This window comes from Ambystoma mexicanum, unplaced genomic scaffold (assembly GCF_040938575.1).
Source record: "Ambystoma mexicanum isolate Mex_15411 unplaced genomic scaffold, UKY_AmexF1_1 Mex_scaf10, whole genome shotgun sequence".
NCBI lineage: Eukaryota > Metazoa > Chordata > Amphibia > Caudata > Ambystomatidae > Ambystoma > Ambystoma mexicanum.
Genome location: NW_027182325.1, coordinates 3,500,001 through 3,510,000, shown reverse-complemented (window position 1 = coordinate 3,510,000; position 10,000 = coordinate 3,500,001). Strand labels below are relative to the sequence as shown.

Below are 10,000 nucleotides of genomic sequence, written 5' to 3'. Positions count from 1 at the left end.
TAGGCTCTGGGCCTAGTGAGTTTTGTACTTTTAAGCATCTAGTCGGCTAGACCTTGCAGTTTTGAAAGGCAATTGAGAAAGGGTTCACTTCCTGAACTTGGAGCACAAAAAAGCCTACAGCACCTGGTATTCCCAGGCGGTCTCCCATCCAGGTACTAACTAGGCCCAACACTGCTTAGCTTCCGAGATCAGACGAGATCAGGCGCATTCAGTGTGGTGTGGCCGTAGGCTCTGGGCCTATTGAGTTTTGTACTTTTAAGCATCTAGTCGGCTAGACCTTGCAGTTTTGAAAGGCAATTGAGAAAGGGTTCACTTCCTGAACTTGGAGCACAAAAAAGCCTACAGCACCTGGTATTCCCAGGCGGTCTCCCATACAGGTACTAACTAGGCCTAACACTGCTTAACTTCCGAGATCAGACGAGATCGGGTGCATTCAGTGTGGTGTGGCCGTAGGCTCTAGGAATGCTAAGAATATTACTCTTATGCATTTGCATTTAGTAAGCTAAGCCATGCAGCCACTTGCAACATGATACCACGCTCATCGCTCGATCAGGCTCGATCAGGCGAGATATATAAGACTGGTGGGCCCATTCAGGACTCCTATGTCTGGTAGGATAACTTTAATTCATCCATCCTGTGTCTGTTGCAGGGAGGTGGAGAGAACAATCAACACAATAATGGTTTTCTTTCATGCCTCTTGAAGGACTCAATATTCTCTGTACTGCATTACATGTGAAAGTCGATTTATTACCCATGAACACACTACCTGTATGCTAATTCTATGTAAAAAGGTAGCTCCAGCCCTCATGATGTTGTCCAACATTTCCGCTATAAAACGGGATACAATTATTTTGGAAACATACCAAATTTGAAAAATAATTGAGAAGTTGCGCAATTACTAATCATGGAGCACAAAAAAAGCCTACAGCACCTGGTATTCCCAGGCAGTCTCCCATCCAGGTACTAACTAGGCCCGACCCTGCTTAGCTTCCGAGATCGGGCGCATTCAGTGTGGTGTGGCCGTAGGCTCTGGGCCTAGTGAGTTTGTACTTTTAAGCATCTAGTCGGCTAGACCTTGCAGTTTTGAAAGGCAATTGTGAATTGGCTCACTTCCTGAACTTGGAGCACAAAAAAGCCTACAGCACCTGGTATTCCCAGGTGGTCTCCCATCCAGGTACTAACTAGGCCCGACACTGCTTAGCTTCCGAGATCAGACGAGATCGGGCGCATTCAGTGTGGTGTGGCCGTAGGCTCTGGGCCTAGTGAGTTTTGTACTTTTAAGCATCTAGTCGGCTAGACCTTGCAGTTTTGAAAGGCAATTGAGAAATGGCTCACTTCCTGAACTTGGAGTACAAAAAAGCCTACAGCACCTGGTATTCCCAGGCGGTCTCCCATCCAGGTACTAACTAGGCCCGACACTGCTTAGCTTCTGAGATCAGACGAGATCAGGCGCATTCAGTGTGGTGTGGCCGTAGGCTCTGGGCCTAGTGAGTTTTGTACTTTTAAGCATCTAGTCGGCTAGACCTTGCAGTTTTAAAAGGCAATTGAGAAAGGGCTCACTTCCTGAACTTGGAGCACAAAAAAGCCTACAGCACCTGGTATTCCCAGGCGGTCTCCCATCCAGGTACTAACTAGGCCTGACACTGCTTAACTTCCGAGATCAGACGAGATCGGGTGCATTCAGTGTGGTGTGGCCGTAGGCTTTAGGAATGCTAAGAATATTACTCTTATGCATTTGCATTTAGTAAGCTAAGCCATGCAGCCACTTGCAACATGATACCACGCTCATCGCTCGATCAGGCTCGATCAGGCGAGATATATAAGACTGGTGGGCCCATTCAGGACTCCTATGTCTGGTAGGATAACTTTAATTCATCCATCCTGTGTCTGTTGCAGGGAGGTGGAGAGAACAATCAACACAATAATGGTTTTCTTTCATGCCTCTTGAAGGACTCAATATTCTCTGTACTGCATTACATGTGAAAGTCGATTTATTACCCATGAACACACTACCTGTATGCTAATTCTATGTAAAAAGGTAGCTCCAGCCCTCATGATGTTGTCCAACATTTCCGCTATAAAACGGGATACAATTATTTTGGAAACATACCAAATTTGAAAAATAATTGAGAAGTTGCGCAATTACTAATCATGGAGCACAAAAAAGCCTACAGCACCTGGTATTCCCAGGCAGTCTCCCATCCAGGTACTAACTAGGCCCGACCCTGCTTAGCTTCCGAGATCGGGCGCATTCAGTGTGGTGTGGCCGTAGGCTCTGGGCCTAGTGAGTTTTGTACTTTTAAGCATCTAGTCGGCTAGACCTTGCAGTTTTGAAAGGCAATTGTGAAATGGCTCACTTCCTGAACTTGGAGCACAAAAAAGCCTACAGCACCTGGTATTCCCAGGCGGTCTCCCATCCAGGTACTAACTAGGCCTGACACTGCTTAACTTCCGAGATCAGACGAGATCGGGTGCATTCAGTGTGGTGTGGCCGTAGGCTCTAGGAATGCTAAGAATATTACTCTTATGCATTTGCATTTAGTAAGCTAAGCCATGCAGCCACTTGCAACATGATACCACGCTCAACGCTCGATCAGGCGAGATATATAAGACTGGTGGGCCCATTCAGGACTCCTATGTCTGGTAGGATAACTTTAATTCATCCATCCTGTGTCTGTTGCAGGGAGGTGGAGAGAACAATCAACACAATAATGGTTTTCTTTCATGCCTCTTGAAGGACTCAATATTCTCTGTACTGCATTACATGTGAAAGTCGATTTATTACCCATGAACACACTACCTGTATGCTAATTCTATGTAAAAAGGTAGCTCCAGCCCTCATGATGTTGTCCAACATTTCCGCTATAAAACGGGATACAATTATTTTGGAAACATACCAAATTTGAAAAATAATTGAGAAGTTGCGCAATTACTAATCATGGAGCACAAAAAAAGCCTACAGCACCTGGTATTCCCAGGCAGTCTCCCATCCAGGTACTAACTAGGCCCGACCCTGCTTAGCTTCTGAGATCAGGCGCATTCAGTGTGGTGTGGCCGTAGGCTCTGGGCCTAGTGAGTTTGTACTTTTAAGCATCTAGTCGGCTAGACCTTGCAGTTTTGAAAGGCAATTGTGAAATGGCTCACTTCCTGAACTTGGAGCACAAAAAAGCCTACAGCACCTGGTATTCCCAGGCGGTCTCCCATCCAGGTACTAACGAGGCCTAACACTGCTTAACTTCCGAGATCGGGTGCATTCAGTGTGGTGTGGCCGTAGGCTCTAGGAATGCTAAGAATATTACTCTTATGCATTTGCATTTAGTAAGCTAAGCCATGCAGCCACTTGCAACATGATACCACGCTCATCGCTCTTTCAGGCTCGATCAGGCGAGATATATAAGACTGGTGGGCCCATTCAGGACTCCTATGTCTGGTAGGATAACTTTAATTCATCCATCCTGTGTCTGTTGCAGGGAGGTGGAGAGAACAATCAACACAATAATGGTTTTCTTTCATGCCTCTTGAACGACTCAATATTCTCTGTACTGCATTACATGTGAAAGTCGATTTATTACCCATGAACACACTACCTGTATGCTAATTCTATGTAAAAAGGTAGCTCCAGCCCTCATGATGTTGTCCAACATTTCCGCTATAAAACGGGATACAATTATTTTGGAAACATACCAAATTTGAAAAATAATTGAGAAGTTGCGCAATTACTAATCATGGAGCACAAAAAAAGCCTACAGCACCTGGTATTCCCAGGCAGTCTCCCATCCAGGTACTAACTAGGGCCGACCCTGCTTAGCTTCCGAGATTGGGCGCATTCAGTGTGGTGCGGCCGTAGGCTCTGGGCCCAGTGAGTTTGTACTTTTAAGCATCTAGTCGGCTAGACCTTGCAGTTTTGAAAGGCAATTGTGAAATGGCTCACTTCCTGAACTTGGAGCACAAAAAAGCCTACAGCACCTGGTATTCCCAGGTGGTCTCCCATCCAGGTACTAACTAGGCCTGACACTGCTTAGCTTCCGAGATCAGACGAGATCGGGCGCATTCAGTGTGGTGTGGCCGTAGGCTCTGGGCCTAGTGAGTTTTGTACTTTTAAGCATCTAGTCGGCTAGACCTTGCAGTTTTGAAAGGCAATTGAGAAATGGCTCACTTCCTGAACTTGGAGTACAAAAAAGCCTACAGCACCTGGTATTCCCAGGCGGTCTCCCATCCAGGTACTAACTAGGCCCGACACTGCTTAGCTTCTGAGATCAGACGAGATCAGGCGCATTCAGTGTGGTGTGGCCGTAGGCTCTGGGCCTAGTGAGTTTTGTACTTTTAAGCATCTAGTCGGCTAGACCTTGCAGTTTTAAAAGGCAATTGAGAAAGGGCTCACTTCCTGAACTTGGAGCACAAAAAAGCCTACAGCACCTGGTATTCCCAGGCGGTCTCCCATCCAGGTACTAACTAGGCCTGACACTGCTTAACTTCCGAGATCAGACGAGATCGGGTGCATTCAGTGTGGTGTGGCCGTAGGCTCTAGGAATGCTAAGAATATTACTCTTATGCATTTGCATTTAGTAAGCTAAGCCATGCAGCCACTTGCAACATGATACCACGCTCATCGCTCGATCAGGCTCGATCAGGCGAGATATATAAGACTGGTGGGCCCATTCAGGACTCCTATGTCTGGTAGGATAACTTTAATTCATCCATCCTGTGTCTGTTGCAGGGAGGTGGAGAGAACAATCAACACAATAATGGTTTTCTTTCATGCCTCTTGAAGGACTCAATATTCTCTGTACTGCATTACATGTGAAAGTCGATTTATTACCCATGAACACACTACCTGTATGCTAATTCTATGTAAAAAGGTAGCTCCAGCCCTCATGATGTTGTCCAACATTTCCGCTATAAAACGGGATACAATTATTTTGGAAACATACCAAATTTGAAAAATAATTGAGAAGTTGCGCAATTACTAATCATGGAGCACAAAAAAGCCTACAGCACCTGGTATTCCCAGGCAGTCTCCCATCCAGGTACTAACTAGGCCCGACCCTGCTTAGCTTCCGAGATCGGGCGCATTCAGTGTGGTGTGGCCGTAGGCTCTGGGCCTAGTGAGTTTTGTACTTTTAAGCATCTAGTCGGCTAGACCTTGCAGTTTTGAAAGGCAATTGTGAAATGGCTCACTTCCTGAACTTGGAGCACAAAAAAGCCTACAGCACCTGGTATTCCCAGGTGGTCTCCCATCCAGGTACTAACTAGGCCCGACACTGCTTAGCTTCTGAGATCAGACAAGATCAGGCGAATTCAGTGTGGTGTGGCCGTAGGCTCTGGGCCTAGTGAGTTTTGTACTTTTAAGCATCTAGTCGGCTAGACCTTGCAGTTTTGAAAGGCAATTGTGAAATGGCTCACTTCCTGAACTTGGAGCACAAAAAAGCCTACAGCACCTGGTATTCCCAGGTGGTCTCCCATCCAGGTACTAACTAGGCCTGACACTGCTTAGCTTCCGAGATCAGACGAGATCGGGCGCAATCAGTGTGGTGTGGCCGTAGGCTCTGGGCCTAGTGAGTTTTGTACTTTTAAGCATCTAGTCAGCTAGACCTTGCAGTTTTGAAAGGCAATTGAGAAATGGCTCACTTCCTGAACTTGGAGCACAAAAAAGCCTACAGCACCTGGTATTCCCAGGCGGTCTCCCATCCAGGTACTAACGAGGCCCGACACTGCTTAGCTTCCGAGATCAGACGAGATCGGGCGCATTCAGTGTGGTGTGGCCGTAGGCTCTGGGCCTTGTGAGTTTTGTACTTTTAAGCATCTAGTCGGCTAGACCTTGCAGTTTTGAAAGGCAATTGAGAAATGGCTCACTTCCTGAACTTGGAGTACAAAAAAGCCTACAGCACCTGGTATTCCCAGGCGGTCTCCCATCCAGGTACTAACTAGGCCCGACCCTGCTTAGCTTCCGAGATCAGGCGCATTCAGTGTGGTGTGGCCGTAGGCTCTGGGCCTAGTGAGTTTTGTACTTTTAAGCATCTAGTCGGCTAGACCTTGCAGTTTTGAAAGGCAATTGTGAAATGGCTCACTTCCTGAACTTGGAGCACAAAAAAGCCTACAGCACCTGGTATTCCCAGGCGGTCTCCCATCCAAGTACTAACGAGGCCCGACACTGCTTAGCTTCCGAGATCAGACGAGATCGGACGCATTCAGTGTGGTGTGGCCGTAGGCTCTGGGCCTTGTGAGTTTTGTACTTTTAAGCATCTAGTCGGCTAGACCTTGCAGTTTTGAAAGGCAATTGAGAAATGGCTCACTTCCTGAACTTGGAGTACAAAAAAGCCTACAGCACCTGGTATTCCCAGGCGGTCTCCCATCCAGGTACTAACTAGGCCCGACACTGCTTAGCTTCTGAGATCAGACGAGATCAGGCGCATTCAGTGTGGTGTGGCCGTAGGCTCTGGGCCTAGTGAGTTTTGTACTTTTAAGCATCTAGTCGGCTAGACCTTGCAGTTTTAAAAGGCAATTGAGAAAGGGCTCACTTCCTGAACTTGGAGCACAAAAAAGCCTACAGCACCTGGTATTCCCATGCGGTCTCCCATCCAGGTACTAACTAGGCCTGACACTGCTTAACTTCCGAGATCAGACGAGATCGGGTGCATTTAGTGTGGTGTGGCCGTAGGCTCTAGGAATGCTAAGAATATTACTCTTATGCATTTGCATTTAGTAAGCTAAGCCATGCAGCCACTTGCAACATGATACCACGCTCATTGCTCGATCAGGCTCGATCAGGCGAGATATATAAGACTGGTGGGCCCATTCAGGACTCCTATGTCTGGTAGGATAACTTTAATTCATCCATCCTGTGTCTGTTGCAGGGAGGTGGAGAGAACAATCAACACAATAATGGTTTTCTTTCATGCCTCTTGAAGGACTCAATATTCTCTGTACTGCATTACATGTGAAAGTCGATTTATTACCCATGAACACACTACCTGTATGCTAATTCTATGTAAAAAGGTAGCTCCAGCCCTCATGATGTTGTCCAACATTTCCGCTATAAAACGGGATACAATTATTTTGGAAACATACCAAATTTGAAAAATAATTGAGAAGTTGCGCAATTACTAATCATGGAGCACAAAAAAAGCCTATAGCACCTGGTATTCCCAGGCAGTCTCCCATCCAAGTACTAACTAGGCCCGACCCTGCTTAGCTTCTGAGATCGGGCGCATTCAGTGTGGTGTGGCCGTAGGCTCTGGGGCTAGTGAGTTTTGTACTTTTAAGCATCTAGTCGGCTAGACCTTGCAGTTTTGAAAGGCAATTGTGAAATGGCTCACTTCCTGAACTTGGAGCACAAAAAAGCCTACAGCACCTGGTATTCCCAGGTGGTCTCCCATCCAGGTACTAACTAGGCCCGACACTGCTTAGCTTCTGAGATCAGATGAGATCGGGCGCATTCAGTGTGGTGTGGCCGAAGGCTCTGGGCTTAGTGAGTTTTGTACTTTTAAGCATCTAGTCGGCTAGACCTTGCAGTTTTGAAAGGCAATTGTGAAATGGCTCACTTCCTGAACTTGGAGCACAAAAAAGCCTACAGCACCTGGTATTCCCAGGTGGTCTCCCATCCAGGTACTAACTAGGCCCGACACTGCTTAGCTTCCAAGATCAGACGCAATCAGTGTGGTGTGGCCGTAGGCTCTGGGCCTAGTGAGTTTTGTACTTTTAAGCATCTAGTCAGCTAGACCTTGCAGTTTTGAAAGGCAATTGAGAAATGGCTCACTTCCTGAACTTGGAGCACAAAAAAGCCTACAGCACCTGGTATTCCCAGGCGGTCTCCCATCCAGATACTAACGAGGCCCGACACTGCTTCTTAGCTTCCGAGATCGGGCGCATTCAGTGTGGTGTGGCTGTAGGGTCTGGGCCTTGTGAGTTTTGTACTTTTAAGCATCTAGTCGGCTAGACCTTGCAGTTTTGAAAGGCAATTGAGAAATGGCTCACTTCCTGAACTTGGAGTACAAAAAAGCCTACAGCACCTGGTATTCCCAGGCGGTCTCCCATCCAGGTACTAACTAGGCCCGACCCTGCTTAGCTTCTGAGATCAGACGAGATCAGGCGCATTCAGTGTGGTGTGGCCGTAGGCTCTGGGCCTAGTGAGTTTTGTACTTTTAAGCATCTAGTCGGCTAGACCTTGCAGTTTTGAAAGGCAATTGAGAAAGGGCTCACTTCCTGAACTTGGAGCACAAAAAAGCCTACAGCACCTGGTATTCCCAGGCGGTCTCCCATCCAGGTACTAACTAGGCCTAACACTGCTTAACTTCCGAGATCAGACGAGATCGGGTGCATTCAGTGTGGTGTGGCCGTAGGCTCTAGGAATGCTAAGAATATTACTCTTATGCATTTGCATTTAGTAAGCTAAGCCATGCAGCCACTTGCAACATGATACCACGCTCATCGCTCGATCAGGCTCGATCAGGCGAGATATATAAGACTGGTGGGCCCATTCAGGACTCCTATGTCTGGTAGGATAACTTTAATTCATCCATCCTGTGTCTGTTGCAGGGAGGTGGAGAGAACAATCAACACAATAATGGTTTTCTTTCATGCCTCTTGAAGGACTCAATATTCTCTGTACTGCATTACATGTGAAAGTCGATTTATTACCCATGAACACACTACCTGTATGCTAATTCTATGTAAAAAGGTAGCTCCAGCCCTCATGATGTTGTCCAACATTTCCGCTATAAAACGGGATACAATTATTTTGGAAACATACCAAATTTGAAAAATAATTGAGAAGTTGCGCAATTACTAATCATGGAGCACAAAAAAAGCCTACAGCACCTGGTATTCCCAGGCAGTCTCCCATCCAGGTACTAACTAGGCCCGACCCTGCTTAGTTTCCGAGATCGGGCGCATTCAGTGTGGTGTGGCCGTAGGCTCTGGGCCTAGTGAGTTTGTACTTTTAAGCATCTAGTCGGCTAGACCTTGCAGTTTTGAAAGGGAATTGTGAAATGGCTCACTTCCTGAACTTGGAGCACAAAAAAGCCTACAGCACCTGGTATTCCCAGGTGGTCTCCCATCCAGGTACTAACTAGGCCCAACACTGCTTAGCTTCCGAGATCAGACGAGATCGGGCGCCTTCAGTGTGGTGTGGCCGTAGGCTCTGGGCCTAGTGAGTTTTGTACTTTTAAGCATCTAGTCGGCTAGACCTTGCAGTTTTGAAAGGCAATTGAGAAATGGCTCACTTCCTGAACTTGGAGTACAAAAAAGCCTACAGCACCTGGTATTCCCAGGCGGTCTCCCATCCAGGTACTAACTAGGCCCGACACTGCTTAGCTTCTGAGATCAGACGAGATCAGGCGCATTCAGTGTGGTGTGGCCGTAGGCTCTGGGCCTAGTGAGTTTTGTACTTTTAAGCATCTAGTCGGCTAGACCTTGCAGTTTTGAAAGGAAATTGAGAAAGGGCTCACTTCCTGAACTTGGAGCACAAAAAAGCCTACAGCACCTGGTATTCCCAGGCGGTCTCCCATCCAGGTACTAACTAGGCCTAACACTGCTTAACTTCCGAGATCAGATGAGATCGGGTGCATTCAGTGTGGTGTGGCCGTAGGCTCTAGGAATGCTAAGAATATTACTCTTATGCATTTGCATTTAGTAAGCTAAGCCATGCAGCCACTTGCAACATGATACCACGCTCATCGCTCGATCAGGCTCGATCAGGCGAGATATATAAGACTGGTGGGCCCATTCAGGACTCCTATGTCTGGTAGGATAACTTTAATTCATCCATCCTGTGTCTGTTGCAGGGAGGTGGAGAGAACAATCAACACAATAATGGTTTTCTTTCATGCCTCTTGAAGGACTCAATATTCTCTGTACTGCATTACATGTGAAAGTCGATTTATTACCCATGAACACACTACCTGTATGCTAATTCTATGTAAAAAGGTAGCTCCAGCCCTCATGATGTTGTCCAACATTTCCGCTATAAAACGGGATACAATTATTTTGGAAACATACCAAA

General features: G+C 46.8%; 21 non-coding genes and 12 pseudogenes across 21 annotated transcripts; all 33 read right to left on the bottom strand.

The window, feature by feature from the left end:
* Nucleotides 1–5, bottom strand: part of LOC138544308 (5S ribosomal RNA) — a 109-nt pseudogene extending 104 nt beyond the window's left edge.
* Nucleotides 6–111: 106 nt separating this feature from the next.
* LOC138548540 (5S ribosomal RNA) lies at nt 112–230 on the bottom strand. The gene has a single exon (XR_011292338.1). It is a non-coding gene; the product is annotated as a 5S ribosomal RNA (ribosomal RNA).
* Nucleotides 231–336: 106 nt separating this feature from the next.
* On the bottom strand, nt 337–455 carry LOC138551005 (5S ribosomal RNA). Its single transcript, XR_011294744.1, has one exon. It is a non-coding gene; the product is annotated as a 5S ribosomal RNA (ribosomal RNA).
* A 464-nt stretch (nt 456–919) lies between these two features.
* LOC138543697 (5S ribosomal RNA) lies at nt 920–1,028 on the bottom strand (annotated as a pseudogene).
* Nucleotides 1,029–1,133: 105 nt separating this feature from the next.
* LOC138551281 (5S ribosomal RNA) lies at nt 1,134–1,252 on the bottom strand. Its single transcript, XR_011295007.1, has one exon. It is a non-coding gene; the product is annotated as a 5S ribosomal RNA (ribosomal RNA).
* Nucleotides 1,253–1,358: 106 nt separating this feature from the next.
* LOC138545229 (5S ribosomal RNA) lies at nt 1,359–1,477 on the bottom strand. Its single transcript, XR_011290792.1, has one exon. It is a non-coding gene; the product is annotated as a 5S ribosomal RNA (ribosomal RNA).
* A 106-nt stretch (nt 1,478–1,583) lies between these two features.
* Nucleotides 1,584–1,702, bottom strand: LOC138549302 (5S ribosomal RNA). The gene has a single exon (XR_011293084.1). It is a non-coding gene; the product is annotated as a 5S ribosomal RNA (ribosomal RNA).
* Nucleotides 1,703–2,165: 463 nt separating this feature from the next.
* LOC138543694 (5S ribosomal RNA) lies at nt 2,166–2,274 on the bottom strand (annotated as a pseudogene).
* A 106-nt stretch (nt 2,275–2,380) lies between these two features.
* LOC138549301 (5S ribosomal RNA) lies at nt 2,381–2,499 on the bottom strand. Its single transcript, XR_011293083.1, has one exon. It is a non-coding gene; the product is annotated as a 5S ribosomal RNA (ribosomal RNA).
* Nucleotides 2,500–2,953: 454 nt separating this feature from the next.
* Nucleotides 2,954–3,062, bottom strand: LOC138543878 (5S ribosomal RNA; annotated as a pseudogene).
* A 105-nt stretch (nt 3,063–3,167) lies between these two features.
* On the bottom strand, nt 3,168–3,276 carry LOC138542886 (5S ribosomal RNA; annotated as a pseudogene).
* A 464-nt stretch (nt 3,277–3,740) lies between these two features.
* On the bottom strand, nt 3,741–3,849 carry LOC138547134 (5S ribosomal RNA; annotated as a pseudogene).
* Nucleotides 3,850–3,954: 105 nt separating this feature from the next.
* LOC138537153 (5S ribosomal RNA) lies at nt 3,955–4,073 on the bottom strand. The gene has a single exon (XR_011285299.1). It is a non-coding gene; the product is annotated as a 5S ribosomal RNA (ribosomal RNA).
* A 106-nt stretch (nt 4,074–4,179) lies between these two features.
* Nucleotides 4,180–4,298, bottom strand: LOC138545218 (5S ribosomal RNA). Its single transcript, XR_011290791.1, has one exon. It is a non-coding gene; the product is annotated as a 5S ribosomal RNA (ribosomal RNA).
* Nucleotides 4,299–4,404: 106 nt separating this feature from the next.
* On the bottom strand, nt 4,405–4,523 carry LOC138549300 (5S ribosomal RNA). The gene has a single exon (XR_011293082.1). It is a non-coding gene; the product is annotated as a 5S ribosomal RNA (ribosomal RNA).
* Nucleotides 4,524–4,986: 463 nt separating this feature from the next.
* LOC138543693 (5S ribosomal RNA) lies at nt 4,987–5,095 on the bottom strand (annotated as a pseudogene).
* Nucleotides 5,096–5,201: 106 nt separating this feature from the next.
* On the bottom strand, nt 5,202–5,320 carry LOC138541113 (5S ribosomal RNA). The gene has a single exon (XR_011289128.1). It is a non-coding gene; the product is annotated as a 5S ribosomal RNA (ribosomal RNA).
* A 106-nt stretch (nt 5,321–5,426) lies between these two features.
* LOC138539151 (5S ribosomal RNA) lies at nt 5,427–5,545 on the bottom strand. Its single transcript, XR_011287228.1, has one exon. It is a non-coding gene; the product is annotated as a 5S ribosomal RNA (ribosomal RNA).
* A 106-nt stretch (nt 5,546–5,651) lies between these two features.
* LOC138550690 (5S ribosomal RNA) lies at nt 5,652–5,770 on the bottom strand. The gene has a single exon (XR_011294438.1). It is a non-coding gene; the product is annotated as a 5S ribosomal RNA (ribosomal RNA).
* A 106-nt stretch (nt 5,771–5,876) lies between these two features.
* LOC138543172 (5S ribosomal RNA) lies at nt 5,877–5,985 on the bottom strand (annotated as a pseudogene).
* Nucleotides 5,986–6,091: 106 nt separating this feature from the next.
* LOC138537906 (5S ribosomal RNA) lies at nt 6,092–6,210 on the bottom strand. Its single transcript, XR_011286025.1, has one exon. It is a non-coding gene; the product is annotated as a 5S ribosomal RNA (ribosomal RNA).
* Nucleotides 6,211–6,316: 106 nt separating this feature from the next.
* LOC138545207 (5S ribosomal RNA) lies at nt 6,317–6,435 on the bottom strand. Its single transcript, XR_011290790.1, has one exon. It is a non-coding gene; the product is annotated as a 5S ribosomal RNA (ribosomal RNA).
* Nucleotides 6,436–6,541: 106 nt separating this feature from the next.
* On the bottom strand, nt 6,542–6,660 carry LOC138540686 (5S ribosomal RNA). The gene has a single exon (XR_011288724.1). It is a non-coding gene; the product is annotated as a 5S ribosomal RNA (ribosomal RNA).
* Nucleotides 6,661–7,124: 464 nt separating this feature from the next.
* LOC138546772 (5S ribosomal RNA) lies at nt 7,125–7,233 on the bottom strand (annotated as a pseudogene).
* Nucleotides 7,234–7,339: 106 nt separating this feature from the next.
* Nucleotides 7,340–7,458, bottom strand: LOC138540582 (5S ribosomal RNA). Its single transcript, XR_011288625.1, has one exon. It is a non-coding gene; the product is annotated as a 5S ribosomal RNA (ribosomal RNA).
* Nucleotides 7,459–7,564: 106 nt separating this feature from the next.
* Nucleotides 7,565–7,673, bottom strand: LOC138544788 (5S ribosomal RNA; annotated as a pseudogene).
* A 106-nt stretch (nt 7,674–7,779) lies between these two features.
* Nucleotides 7,780–7,891, bottom strand: LOC138547089 (5S ribosomal RNA; annotated as a pseudogene).
* Nucleotides 7,892–7,997: 106 nt separating this feature from the next.
* LOC138551131 (5S ribosomal RNA) lies at nt 7,998–8,116 on the bottom strand. Its single transcript, XR_011294864.1, has one exon. It is a non-coding gene; the product is annotated as a 5S ribosomal RNA (ribosomal RNA).
* Nucleotides 8,117–8,222: 106 nt separating this feature from the next.
* LOC138547096 (5S ribosomal RNA) lies at nt 8,223–8,341 on the bottom strand. The gene has a single exon (XR_011290994.1). It is a non-coding gene; the product is annotated as a 5S ribosomal RNA (ribosomal RNA).
* A 464-nt stretch (nt 8,342–8,805) lies between these two features.
* Nucleotides 8,806–8,914, bottom strand: LOC138545454 (5S ribosomal RNA; annotated as a pseudogene).
* Nucleotides 8,915–9,019: 105 nt separating this feature from the next.
* Nucleotides 9,020–9,138, bottom strand: LOC138537430 (5S ribosomal RNA). Its single transcript, XR_011285565.1, has one exon. It is a non-coding gene; the product is annotated as a 5S ribosomal RNA (ribosomal RNA).
* A 106-nt stretch (nt 9,139–9,244) lies between these two features.
* On the bottom strand, nt 9,245–9,363 carry LOC138545196 (5S ribosomal RNA). Its single transcript, XR_011290789.1, has one exon. It is a non-coding gene; the product is annotated as a 5S ribosomal RNA (ribosomal RNA).
* A 106-nt stretch (nt 9,364–9,469) lies between these two features.
* On the bottom strand, nt 9,470–9,588 carry LOC138551134 (5S ribosomal RNA). The gene has a single exon (XR_011294867.1). It is a non-coding gene; the product is annotated as a 5S ribosomal RNA (ribosomal RNA).
* Between the last annotated feature and the right edge of the window lie 412 nt (nt 9,589–10,000).